This window comes from Malaclemys terrapin, chromosome 13, assembly GCF_027887155.1.
Source record: "Malaclemys terrapin pileata isolate rMalTer1 chromosome 13, rMalTer1.hap1, whole genome shotgun sequence".
NCBI lineage: Eukaryota > Metazoa > Chordata > Testudines > Emydidae > Malaclemys > Malaclemys terrapin.
The window spans coordinates 34,941,354-34,956,167 of record NC_071517.1 but is presented as its reverse complement, the minus strand read 5'-3'; positions in this window follow the sequence as shown (position 1 = coordinate 34,956,167).

The following is a 14,814-nucleotide window of genomic DNA, read 5'->3' as shown; positions in this document are numbered from 1 at the left end:
TGGATGGATGGATAGTTTCATAAAGAGATAAATAAAGAGATGATTAGGTAGATCAATGGAGATACATGTGCACATGTTTTCTCCCACTGTCATTGCCCCCCCCCCCCGACCCCATCAGGCAGTGTGCTGCATAAGTGCCTCAAGGTAATCATTTCTCTGGGTCAGAACCCAGAAGTTTGTTCACGCTCCATGTCTATTGTCCCTTAACGTGGCTTGTGAGCCTGCCAGTAAGGAGGCCAGGCGGTGTGGTCCACAGGATTGTGGTTTTCATGTGGCTGCTTGTCCAACTAATGACAAGCGAATGACCAGGACTGAGAAATTCAGTTCTGGATTCTGAAGTTCACCACATTAATTGGGGGTATTTGGATCTGAACTTTTTTTTTCTCACTTCCTGAAGTCCAGGAAGCTTCATTCAGGCCCATTGCTGCTATGAATTAGACTGAGACCACCAAGTGATTCACAGAGAGGCCTGGACAGAGGTCTAAGACAGTGGCAATACACAGCTGCTGCCAGTGATGCAGATGACCCCATGGATGTATTAGGAAGAGGTGCATTTAGCATCAGCCAGTTGCAGTGACTGCACTGTGGAGCAAAATTGTGCCTGGACATTAGTGGTACAGGGGAGAAATCAGAAAGACATTGGAACGTCGGGCTAGATTGTCACACACATTTTCACCAGCTAACCTGGTTGTCCTCAGTGAAGCTACATTCATTGACACCAGCTGAGGATCTGGCTTCAGCTCTCTGTTACACAGCAACTCACAACTCACATGCACAGAGCAGTCACACATGAATACTAACCAAGCATTTGTTTCCCAACACTCACACACTGATACACATGCAGACACAGGGGGAGACACAGAGATAAACACACATACAGTAATACACATAAGCATGGGTACACACACACACACACTCCACATGAGGAGGTGCATATATAGGGAACCCCCCCAGTATTACTCTAACATATGCAAAGGGCCTTCTTTTTCAGTTTTTACCAATTTTTACTGAAAAATTCCCAGATTTTCCAAAAACTATATTTTTTTACCATTTTTCACCTGAATTTTGCACCTCTCAAGAACATGAACATACTGATTATGTCAAGAAACTCTAGTACATTACATTAGATAGATGTTTGTGTTAATAATAAATTAGTTTCTGTTAAACGAAGGCAATGTAGTGGAAGATACACACACACACAAACATGCATGTGCATATGTGTATGTACTGTTCATTAAATAAACCACAGCATTAAACTGCTTTTACTTCCTATACTCTGACTTCTCTATTTGTTTTTTTCTGTTCTCCCACCCTCCAATATTAACCTCAATATTTACCCAGAAACTGTGAGGTTAATTTATTTGCATTGATTTTTTACCTTTTTTGTTTTGTTTCTTTCTTTCTTTCTTTTTTTTTTTTAATAATAAACACTTATAAATTTCCAGGAAATGTTTTACAAAATAAAAAAATGAAAACAAAGGGCCTTGCACATACACCACCAAATAAAACAATCATTCCCTGGCTCACACACTTCACTTCATTATCCTTTCACTGACACATGTGAGGTTATTCATTTCCCCACCCATACATTCCCATTAATTCACATATGTAATCTTAGGATTTAATTTTCCATTCAAATTAATTTAGAAGACTGTCAAGTGTAAACGTATGTGCGTGAATGGAATTCCTCCTGATTTATGTCAAGAAGTCCCAGTTCCCATATTTTCAATGTATACCACCAGAACTTGAGCAGGTGTAAACCAAAATAAATTAATTCACTTCCCCATCCCTCACCCACTGCTGGCCCTAATGCCCGTTATACGGTATAACTCCCCTTTTCTCATCCACTAGAACTCACTGCCCCCTTCCCACTGCTGAGGTGGTGCCTTTACATGACAGCAGCACCCATGGTACAAATATCATGTGTCACACAGCTGTATGAAGGTTCAGGCCCCTCAGGCCAGTAATTGATACGTTTTCTTGGGCAAAGAAGGGTCACATGCATTCCTCTCTTATTTCAGAGCAAAAGGGTTAGAGTGTGCTGTCATCTGCAAGGCAAGGCTTAGGTATGGGCTCCACTCTGCTTGTTTATAAAGCCATCAATGTGGGCACTTACCTGAACATCTGACATATGACAATGGCTTCAGATCAGATCCCCGTCTATAGGTCTGTCTATTTAGCCAACCCCATTATTGTGGTGTCTGAGTCTGTTTCCTTTTTACCTGATATGAGGTAGCCTGTATTCTGAAGTCCAAAGAATGGAGTAGACATCAAGACTGGGATTTTCAAGAAGACCTGTAGCCGGGTGCAGTCCTGGAGCACACCCCCTCATGGTGTGGCACTGCAGTCAACCTGCCTCAGTTTCCCTCCTGGGGCAGTGACTCTCCTGACTTTCAGCACAGTTCAGTTACTGAGGTGACTCAGCCCTCTAGCTAAACCTTCTGCCCCATCCCTTCTGGTGCCATCAAAGTCCAAAGGAAAACACCAATCTTCCATTCTAAATCTGTGATGGGCACACAACAGCCTTTGGCCCATCTCTTCCTGGTCTCAGCTTTGAGCCCTCCTGGGTTCTGGTTAATCCCCTTTCCTCCCCTTAATATCAGGGGCTGCTGCACCCTCTACGAGGGTGGTAGCATGGGGGAACCCACACCCACAGGATAGGGGCACTGGCTGGACTTTGTTCAGGCTCTGAAAGCTTAAATGACTCAGGAATCCAGGGCACACTCGTGTGGGTGGCTGGAAGGGAGCGCCTGGCTGAATCTATGACACTATGCTCTCCCATGGGCCCTGGCCCTGGGAAAGGAACTGTCTCCCTCTGTAGCCACAAGCTGACCCAGTTCTCCTCCCCAAGGCCTCTTCCTATATTTTGTGCCCTCCTTGTTGGTCTCTTGGGACAGGGTGACCACAGCCTTCTGACCTGGGACTGTGCTTCACTTAGACTCATAGAATCATAGAATATCAGGGTAGGAAGGGATCTCAGGAGCTCATCTAGTCCTACCCCCTGCTCAAAACAGGACCAATTCCCAAATGAATCATCCCAGCCAGGGCTTTGTCAAGCGTGACCTTAAAAACCTCTAAGGAAGGAGATTCCACCACTTCCCTATGTAACCCATCCCAATGCTTCACCACCTTCCTAGTGAAAAAGTTTTTCCTAATATCCAACCTAAACCTCCCCCACTGCAACTTGAGACCCCTGCTCCTTGTTCTGCCATCTGGTACCACTGAGAACAGTCTAGATCCATCCTCTTTGGAACCCCCTTTCAGGTAGTTGAAAGCAGCTATCAAATCCCACCTCATTCTTCTCTTCTGCAGACTAAACAATCCCAGTTCCCTCAGCCTCTCCTCATAAGTCATGTGTTCCAGTTCCCTAAACATTTTTGTTGCTCTGCACTGGACTCTTTCCAATTTTTCGACATCCTTCTTGTAGTGTGGGGCTCAAAACTGGACACAGTAGTCCAGATCAGGCCTCACCAATGTTGAATAGAGGGGAATGATCATGTCCCTCCATCTGCTGGCAATGCCCCTACTTATACAGCCCAAAATGCCGTTAGTCTTCTTGGCAACAAGGGCACACTGTCGACTCATATCCATCTTCTCATCCACTGTAACCCCTAGGTCCTTTTCTGCGGAACTCCTGCCTAGCCATTCGGTCCCTAGTCTGTAGCAGTGCATGGGATTCTTCCATCCTAAGTTCAGGACTCTGCACTTGTCCTTGTTGAACCTCATCAGGTTTCTTTTGGCCCAATCCTCTAATTTGTCTAGGTCCCTCTGTATCCTATCTCTACCCTCCAGCATATCTACCACTCCTCCCAGTTTAGTGTCATCTGCAAACTTGCTGAGAGTGCAGTCCACGCCATCTTCCAGATCATTCCACTTCCAGCAGGGCTTGCCCCAGTGCCCGGCTTCCCTTGGGACAGGACTCCACAGCCCTCCTTCATGGGCCTGTGCTGTGCTCCTCATCGACTTCCCGAGCTTACCCTCCATCAGCGTTCGGGTTCTGTCCCAGACAGCCTCCCTCCCAACTTCCCCAGACTCTAAGCTCCCCTTCACTGAGCTTCACACAGTGTTATGTGGTGAGCTTTGTAGTCACCTGTCTAAAACACCTGAGTATACATCCTCCGGTGTATTGGGGAACTATTAAATACCTGGGCCTTAACTGAAAAAGCAACCCTTAAAATTCAACAGACAAGGTTTGTTGAACTTTGAGCAAAGAAGTCAGAAACTTCTATTTAAGAGTAGGTTAGATAAATGTCTATCAGGGATGGTCTAGACAGTATTTGGTCCTGCCATGCGGGCAGGGGACTGGACTCGATGACCTCTCGAGGTCCCTTCCAGTCCTAGAATCTATGAATCTATAAAAAAAAACTGCTTTGGAAACCCATGTTTGGAAAAGATAAGAATATGCTGCCATTAAGCTCATGTTGTTCCCTATAACTTTCCTATTCAAAATATAAAGGTTAACGAATAACTTAGGGTGATACATGTGTATTGAGCTATGATATCCAAAGATGAAAAATAGTTGAATGGTAAAAATAAGAGTAACGTTTAGTTAGTTAAACTTGGTGTAATGTTGAGGGAATGCTAATAATTTATAATAGCATAGAATGGAGAATGGAAAACAACATACGAATGTTTGTGTCAAAGTGTAATTGAAAGAAAGCTAATGAATATGTAATATAAGATTCATGACGTAGATTTGATGGGCAAATTAACATATAAAAAACAAGTGAACAAGGTCCACTTTGGAGAATACCGGACCAGAGACTGAGGACCATCATGAAGTGGAGAGCTTCCTGGTACCCTGAACTTGGTAACTTGGGCCCCTACCTGTTCCATCTTATCTTTTTATTCTGTCCTAAATATATGATCAGAAACTACAAGTGATAATGATTCTGTCAGAAAATGTATAAATAAAGGCAAAAACTGATTAAGCCTAAATTGGTTGGGCTTGTATTTGTTTCTCACTTTCCTTGTGGAACCCTTATTGTTAAAGGCTATGTCTTGGCCCAGTGTGAGTTGGGAGCCTAACTGTTTTACATTTCTTTGAAATTCCCAGCCCAAAGGGTTGATCCGAAGACCACTTGTGGGAAAGGGCATCCTTCCACTGAAGGGCAAAAAAGTGGCTTGGTACTTAAGGCTGGAAGTCAGTCAATGTGGATCTATTCACAGCTCTGTCATTGAACCTGCCTGTGTCTCAATTTCCTCATCCTCAAAATGGGGCTAATAATAATAATTACCTTCACAGGGAGATCTGAAGCTTAGGCTGGAATTTTCAAAATAACTTAAGGGAGTTAGGTGCCTAAATCTCACTTAGTCAATAGGAGTTAGGTGTCTAAAGGCCAGATTTTTCAAGGTATTTAGGCACCTAAAGATGCAAATAGTGGGATTTTGAAAAGCACCTAGTTGCCTAGCATCCATTGAAATCAATGGAAGTTAGATACCTAGATGGGGGGAGGGAGATAGCTCAGTGGTTTGAGCATTGGCCTGCTAAACCCAGGGTTGTGAGTTCAATCCTCAAGGGGGCCACTTAGAGATCTGGGGCAAAATCAGTACTTGGTCCTGCTAGTGAAGGCAGGGGGCTGGACTCAATGACCTTTCAAGGTCCCTTCCAGTTCTAGGAGATGGGATATCTCCATTAATTTATTTATTTAAATTAAATAATTTATTTAATTTATGCTTTAGAAAATCCACCTAGGTACCTGAAAACCTTTAAAAGTCTGGCCATTGCTCTCTTAGGCCCTACCAAAGAAACCTCTTGTCTATAAATTTGTCCATTATTCACAGTCTTATGTATAGGTATTTCATAACGAATATCTTCATGGACTTGGACATTCAGATCTGAACACTTAAGCTGTGATAGAGCCTGATTCCTCTCTCACTTCTCAAGTTGCAGATCAGGAGTGACACCACTGAATGCAATAGGGCTGGTTCTCCTCTCACAGCATTGTAAATCAGGAGTAGCTTAAGTGGAGTTTCACCAGCGTTAAACCAGCATAAGTGACAGAACGTTCAGGAGTGATCACCAGAGAGAGGCCACGGAGGCTGATATTCATTTTAATTTTCACTCAGCCTCACCAACTCTAAGGATTCTGCTATCCGGCCTTCCCTCCGCAGCCAGCTCTCAGGCTGCTGCAGCAGCTCCCATGCTACTTACAGGTCCCCTCCCGGCTCAGGATATCACTCCTCCTTCCCTGTGCTGGATGGAGTGTGGATGCTGCACTGGGCGTTAGCGCAGTGCCCAATACTGAGCCAGCAGGTTTGTTCCAGGTGGGATTTTCAAAGAAGTCTAATGGAGTTTGGCACCTAAATGCCACTGTACTTCAGTGGGAGTTGTGCACCTAACTCCCTTAGGTCCCCTTTTAAAATCCCACCCTGCACCGCTCTTTACTCAAGTCCAGTCCCTGTGTGGTGCCATTAAACAGTGCAGGCTGGGGTCTAGAGAACCAGCGCAGGTGCCTTGGAATTGCCAGACTGGATCAGACCCATGGTCCATGGAGTCCAGTATCCTGTCTCTGACAGCAGGCAGCCCCAGATGTGCATCCTCAATGAGTCTTGTTTATATTGATTACGCCCAAGTCTGATCTATTCCCCACTGGGTGAAATTCACCGATCCATTGGGCCAGCACAAGGTCTAGGCATTACTGCGGTCCCCATAGGACCTGTTTAGAGATTTTATGGCATATAGATGTCTAATTCCCACTAATGGAAAATGGGTGCCCTGAATCTCTTGGGTGACTTCAAAATCCCACCTGTTTAAATGAACTGTCATTCATGCTATTCTCCCATAAATTCATAGATTCCAAGGCCAGAAGGGACCATCTAGTCTGACCTCCTGCATGACACAGGCTGGAGAACTGCCCCAAAGTAATTCCTAGAGCAGATCTTTTAGAAAAACATCCACTCTTGATTTAAAAACTGTCAGTGATAGAGAATCCACCAAAACCCTTTGTGAGTTGCTCCAGTGGGTCACTAATGTCTTGAACGTGTTCAGATACTAAGGTGAGTTTTCGACTCAAGCTGAAATTCACTCCTGTGAAGTGGGGCAGCCCAAAATGTATGCACCAATTAAAATGTGGTGTGGTTGAGATTAAGGGAATTAGTCACTCAGCTGCCATCAAATTCCATGTGGATGTAGAGTGTCTAACTACATGAATCGGTGTTAATAAGTCATCAGAAGCATAACCGCAGAGGTACATTGTAAATACTCTGGAGCAGATACCATCTCTTTGTTCTGTGTCTGTACAGTGCCTGTCAGAACAGGGTCTTGCTGTATGACTGGGGCTCCTGGGGTATGTCTACACAGCCTGCAGCAGCAAGACTCAGAGCCTGGATCAACCGATTCAGGCCCGCAGGGCTCATGCTATCATGCTAAAAATCACTGTAAAGATGTTCTGGCTGGGGCTGGAGTGCGAGCTCTGAAGCTCCCGCCCCTTCTCTAGGCGTCAGAGCCCGAACTCCAGCTCAAGCCACAACATCTACCCACCTATTTTTCGTGCAGTAGTGCAAGACTGAGACTGTCGACCTGGGCTCGGGGGCTTACTGGCCTGGGCTGTGTAGAGATACCTCTAGGGGATACAGCAAGCCAAATAATTAATGCAACTAAGTGCAAACCCCTTTAGGAATTTAGGATTTTCTGCCCATCCAAATGTTGGGGGGGGGGGGGGATTTGTGGGCTTCTGATTAGAACTCGGGACACCTGGGTCCTATTCCTGACTTTTTCATTGACTTGCTGCTCTGGGAGCCCTGGGAAGCCCAAGATGATAAATTCAGTATGTGAGGAGTGGTTTCCCTTTCTCATCTCCACAGTTTGCTTCCTCACTGCCAAAACAATAATTGGGAAAGATGACTGAGTGGAGCTTAAGTAAGGATGTGGGGGAAAAAAATTCAACCTTCCCCCTCAAAAAAACCATACACACTCTACATCCTATATCATATTACTTATTCACCTACATCCAGAGACCATCATTCAGTGGCTACTCAAAGTTTACGCTCTTTGTTCATTCATTTCTAACTCCATGTTTACTCATGCATACTTTATGTCCTTGCTCAATGTTCATTCATTTATTATGTTAGGGTTAGTTAGGGGGAGGATCAGCTTAATGGAAAAAAGGAAGAGAAAGGGGGCATGGACGGGAAGGAGGAATGAGCAGGACAGGGCAGGGGAAAAGATGTTAAGGGGGTTAGGTGTGAAGTGAAACTGAGGCTATGTCTACACTACACATCACTGGTGACAGTGGGTAGGGCATGTGTAGCTACATGCTGCAGTGCAGTGCAAGTGGTGTCCATGCTGCGGTGTGCAGCTGCACAGGTCAGTGAACGACTCTGGCAGGGGGAAGGCAGTGGGGCAACGCTTCAGCAGTGAGAAGCTGCTGGAGCCATTTCTGGTTACATCTCCCCTGCCAGAGCCTTTCCCCACTGCTGGAGTCTTTTCCTGGTGTGGGGAAAGGCTCCGGCACTGGGGAGGCAGCAGGACACTACACAGCTGAACATAGCAGTGTAGACTGCAGTGCTTGGGCGAGTAGAGAGCTGTGTAGGGTCTGTACTTGAACACATACAAACAGGCTTCAAGTGTTTCTTATCTCACCTAAGCTGTGCATCACCGTCTACACTGCTGTTTACACCCGTGCTAGAGGGCTGCCCGCATATGTACTCCACATGCCACCAAAAAAAGCATGCAGTGTGTACACACCTTGAGGTGAAGAGGCTGGGGGAGGGGGAGCGTTGGAGCGAACAGCCAATCAGCAAAGGCACAGAAAGCCTAGTCAAAGTTGTAGAAAGCTGATTTGGGGTTTACCCAGTCCTCATTCGTTATTTACTTTCTTATTAGTCATTATTTACTGAGTGCTCACTTATCCTGGGATTTTCAAAGGAGCCTATCGGAGTTAGGTTCTCAAGTCCCATTGAAAACCAGGATCCTAATTCCCTTAAGCCCCTTTGAAAATCCCAGCCTTACTGGGCAATATTGTTACTTGGGCCATATTCACACTGAAGTCCATTGGCTATCTCCTGAGATTCTTACTCAATTCTTACTCAACCTTCCAGTCAAGTCTCCGCTAGTGTCTATGATCTGCATTTTGGGTGGATGCAGGAAAGGGCTCAATCTTCTGGTCTGTCACTTCTATATTCCTCATGAGCCCCTACTAATTCTCATCCCATTGTCACTGTCCTAAATCACAAGCAACTGCGCTGAAACCAATAGGCTTGTTTCTCCTCTCAGTGTGAATGAGAGGTAACTTTGATGAAAGGAATGGAGCTGTGTTATAAAAGACATGCTTTAATCCAGCCTCCAGGAGAAATTCTGAGGCCTGTATGCATTTGTATTTTTGTGTTTTTATGGGGAGTTGGCCTGGATGGGTGTTGGCCTTGGAGCCTGTGAAAATATGAATCTATGAATCCACCTGTTCATCCCTTCCTTCATGGCTTTGTGGACTCGGTGTTTCCAAGCCCCACGCTTGAGCGTTCACACTGCATTGTAAACCTGGGTTTACAATTGCTGGACCCAGGTCTCACAGCCATACTAACATGTCCACACTGCACTCGGCAGACCTTTTGTCTCGGGTTTGTGGCTTGAGCTGTGTCTATACAGCAAAAAAATGATAGTGCTTGGACCCAAGTCACAGCAGGACTTGGGCTCTGACCCATGCCCCTAGTAGGGTCCTAGCACCTGGGTCCCAAGTGCTTGCTGACCCAAGTCAGTCTGATTTGTATATGGACAGAAGAGGATCTTGGTCTCAAACCTGAGTCAGAGCCCAGGCTTAATGTGCTGAGTAGACATACCCAGAGAGCACAGATTTGCCTGCATTGCCCTCAACATTCTCATAAAACTTGCAGCTCTGTATTCAGGTAATGACTATAATCATATCTCATGCTTCAGGGATTCAGCCGGTCACATGGAAGGGTCAGGAAGAAGGTGGGTTTTTGTTCCCCTTTTGCTCTGTATTCTGTTGGTGGTGGTTGTTTTGTTTATTTGTTAAATTTTCTTCTGAAGCATCAGAGACTGGAAACAGCTGAAGACAGAACACCAGACAGGATGGGTCGGTGAACTGAAGTGGTACAGAAAATTCTTTCTCAAGAGCTTGGTTGGTGTGTCTTCCTCACATGATCACTTTAAAGTGATCCCCAGATTTAGAGTCAGGAAGGAATTTCCCCCCAGGTCAATTGGTAGAGACCCCACCCCCCTTCAGCATGGGGCATGGACTGACTGCTGGGATCATCTGGACATATCTCAACTGACCAATTCCCTGTATTTGCAGAGGCCATGGGCACTGGTGTCACCTCAGTCTCTCCTGGTCTCTGCCTGTGGCTCACAACAGTCTCCTAAGGATTGAAAGTGTAACCCAAGTTATTGACCTCAATACATGTGTAACTGGATGAAATTCAATGGTCTGTGATATACAGAAGATCACACTAGATCTAATGGTCCCTTCTGGCCTCACATTATGGCTATCAATTGGAGGAGGGGGCTTAACCCTCTTAGGCCACATTGATAAAACCCATTTCTTAATCACCAAAGTTGGCCAAATGTTTTCAATTTTTCACTTGAAGTTTCATCAAAATCAAAATGTTTCATGAAAAGAATTTGATTTCAAATAATTTATTTTGTTTTTGACAGAAATAATTTGAAAGTAAATGAAATAAAACCAAATCACAGTAGGGAACAAGATGACCACCTCTTTACACACCTATCTATAATGTGTACAAAAAAAGCTGCACGGTCATGGGGGACACCAGTGTGAGTGACACATGCTGGAGGTTTCATGCTGTCAGTACTAAAACATCCCTGGTATTTCTAAACATCATAGATGACAATTTCCTAACTCAAAAAATGTTGCATCCTCCCTGGGGGAGTTCTACATTAGACCTCGTCCTGCCAGATAAAGAGGAACTGATCACAGAACTAAAATTTAATGGTAGCATAGTTACAAGTGATTATGATTTGATCACATTTATAATGTGAAAGCAGAATAAAGTCCAGACCAGTTATATAGATATACTTGGTGCTCTAGTGGCACTAATTTCACAAAGCTAAAAGTGATTATGAGCCAAATGAGAAGAGACGAAGAATGTAATTATAAAAATGTAAATTATGCTTGGGAATCATTCAAAAAATACTTTAGTAGATGCCCCAACAGCCACAATCCCACAACTGAGGGAAAATGTTGTGCTGGTTTAAAAATGACCTTTTTTAGAGGGGATGTGAAGGCAGCTATAAAACAAACTAAGAAATAATATATAACAAATTAAGCAAGGGGAAGTTGATAGTAATGAATATAAATCGGAAGTTAGGAACTGTAGAAAACTGATAAGGGAAGCAAAGGGACACAAGTAGACATCTTTGGCCAGCAGAGTTAAGGACAATAAGGAATTTTTAAAATATATCAAGAACAAAAAGAATCCTGACAATGATATTGGTCCATTAATAGATGGAAATGGCAGAATTATCAATGATAATACAGAAAAGGCAGAAGTGTTCAATAAATATTTCTGTTCTGAATCTCAGGAAAAAACAGATGATATAGTCTCATCATATGGTATGATAACACTCTTTCCATTCCACTAGTATCCCTGGAGGATGTTAAACAGAATCTACTAAAATGAGACATTTTTGAACCAGCAGGTACAGACAACTTGCATCCATGAGTTGTAAAGGATCTGGCTGAGGAGCTCACTGCACTGTTAATGTTGATTTTCAATATGTATTGGAATATCCGAAGGATGCGCTAGAAGACTGGAAGAAAACTAATATGCCTAAATACCTTTGAGGAGCTGGACCTCAATGGGATTTTCAGAAGTGCCTAAGCAGATTAGCCACATAACATCCAACGGGAGTTAGGCACCTCATCCATTAAGGTGCTTTGGAAAGTCCCACTAGGCACCTGTCTGCATCTTTATGTGCTTAAACACCTTTGGGAATCTGGCTTACAAGATCAAAGTGTGACTGGGCACCTCACAATCTGGCTGCTTTTGCTCCTGCAGGGGACATCTGGTACATGAGGAGGGAATGACGGATATTTTGTGCTTTATTTTATTTTCTTCAGTTTCAATACAGCAAAATACTTTCTAGCTCGGTTGAGTGAGGGAAACAACTATTTCAAAAAAGGAAATGGTTCTTTTCAGAACTCATTTTTAAGAAAGTAAATGTAAAGCATCTTTAAGAATGAAATACAGGGTCTACTAAATTTCAGCTCAGGGCAAAAAAATGAGAAATGGGCACCTGTAGTTCCTGATCTCCCAGGTCAAAATGGGTCAGATCCCCAGCAGCTGTCAGCTAGCATTGCTCAATTGAAATCAGCACAGATTGGCTTATTTACTCAAGATGAAGATATAGTCCATGTGGTTTCACCAGGGTTCAGATTCCCTCTGCTTCTCTGAAATTCAGGCACATGCTGTGTACACATGGGGTAAGATCCTGAGCCTATCCCAGTGTAAATCCAGAAACTCCCCTGAAGTCAATGGAGTTATACCTGTGTAAAGACAGTGTAAGTGAGTGGATGATCAGGGCAAAATAATCTGGTTTTTAGCCCATTGGAGTCAATGGGCCTGCTTCTACCTCTCATTCATCCCAGTGTAAATATGGAGTAACTCCTATGCAGTCATTGCAACTGATTTCCCTCTCACTCAGAGCAGAGTAAAGCTTTCCTTGTTTGTGCCTCAGTTTCACCAGTAAAATGGGGATAGTGACCCTGACCTCCTTGGTGAAGTGCTTTGAGAGCTACTTGTGACATTGAACTCCATATGTTTATGGAAATATGCTTATGAGTGTGAATATAATGTAACTGGAATATGCTTTATGTAAAAAAACTCGTGTAACGTATCATTACAAAGCTTATAATGTATTGAATGTGTTCATCCTATTTGTATGAATGTATCATTCTTGTATCTGAAGCTATAAATATAAAGTATTATTCTGAAATCCTATTGTAACTATGCAAAGTGTGGGCCATTAATGGTGGTTTAGAAACGTGATGGCTCCCATTAACCAGGACAATTGGTTGTAAATGGCTCTGTTTACTTGCAAGCCTTCCTGTGTTCATGTGACTCAGAATGGAAAGAATGAAGGCTTGGGGTCTCACAGAACATGTGACCATGTCACCTGGTATTGAAATCCATCTTAAACCTGGTGCTTTTCCATTTAGAAGGAAGGGGAAGGAACTCAGAGAGAGACAAAGGATGGGGGTGGAACAGAACAAAAGGGGCGGCCAGTCATGAGAAATCCCTGAGTTACCATCTGAGCTGGAACAGGGACTGTACCACGGGAAAGGATTAGGCCCAGATGATGTTGCACCCATAATGCTTTATGGAAATATGTTTATGAATGTAAATATGTAAAAAATGTAAATATGACATGACTGGAATATGTTTTATGCTACATATGCCATGTAACATATCTACTGAATATATTCATCCTATTCGTATGCATGTATCATTTTTGTATTCAAAATTATGAATATTGTCTGTGTACTTATTTGATTTTAAGTAGCCTTAGTAAAGCATTTGGTCAGCTTCTTTAGAAAGGAATTTGCAAGTTAAGTGGCCAATCAAGAAACACTTAACAGACAATGGTTCTTGGAAGACTCCATCCACATGAAAAGTCTACCTGAGGACGTTCAAGGTAGCATGTAAACAATGGCTGCCACTTGTAAGGAACTGAGAAATGCATGGACATGTGACTTGCCCATGTGACTCCAAAACTCCATCTTGGAGCTGAATTCTGGATAGGAGAGAGGAGGGGATCTCCACCCACAAGAGAAAGTCTATTTAAGCTCCTGAGAGACCCCTCCATTTTGTCTTCAGCTGGCTCAAGAGATAGCCTCTCCACCCCCAAAGAATACCTGAAAGAAACCTGAACAAAGGACAGTAACCACAGGGGTGTGAGTGATTGCTGGACCCAGACTAGAAGGAGGCTAGTCTGTAAAAGAAGCTTACTGGAACATCTCTGAGGATGAGATTTACCTGTATTCAGTTTCTTAAATATATTAGGCTTAGACTTGCATGTTTTGTTTTATTTTGCTTGGTAGCTTACTTTGTTCTGTCTGTTATTACTTGAGACCACTTAAATCCTACTTTCTATGCTTAATAAAATCACTTTTGTTTATTAATTAATCCAGATTAAGTGATTAATACCTGGACAGGGGGAGGGCAAACATCTGTGCGTATCTCTCTATCAGTGTTATAGAAGGTGGACAATTTGTGAGTTTACCCAGTATAAGCTTTATACGGAGTAAAACAGATTTATTTGGGGTTTGGATCCAACTGGGCATCTGGGTGCTGGAGACAGAAGTACCTGCTGAGTAGTTTTCAGTGAAAGCCTGCAGCTTTGGGGACGTGGTTCAGACCCCGGGTCTGTGTTTCATCAGGCTTGCGTGTCTGGCTCAAAAAGACAGGGTTCTGGAGTCCCAAGCTGAGAGGGACCCAAGATGCTCACTAGAGACCAGGCCCTTTTAGATGTCTTGAGGTAGACATAAAAAAACTGGGACACCCCAAATAAGCAGTCTCGTTTGAAAATATAGGCCAGGACTCTTGGGTGCTGTTTCTGGCTCTGTGAAGGCAGTGTGCACTAATAGCTCAGTGGAATGGAGTCTAACAGTTGGAGGGCTAGAAGTCAGGACTCCTGGGTTCCATTCCCAGCTCTAGGAGGGAAGTGGGGTCTCGTGCTTAGAGCTGAGGACTGAGAGTGAAAAATCCTGGGTCTGTTTCTGGCTTTGGGAGGTGAGTTAGGTCAGGTTTCCTGGCTCTGCTGGTGGAATGGAATCTAAAGCTGGGATTTGCAAAGCAACCTAGGGGAGTTAGGTGCCAGTTTGCCATTGAAAGTCT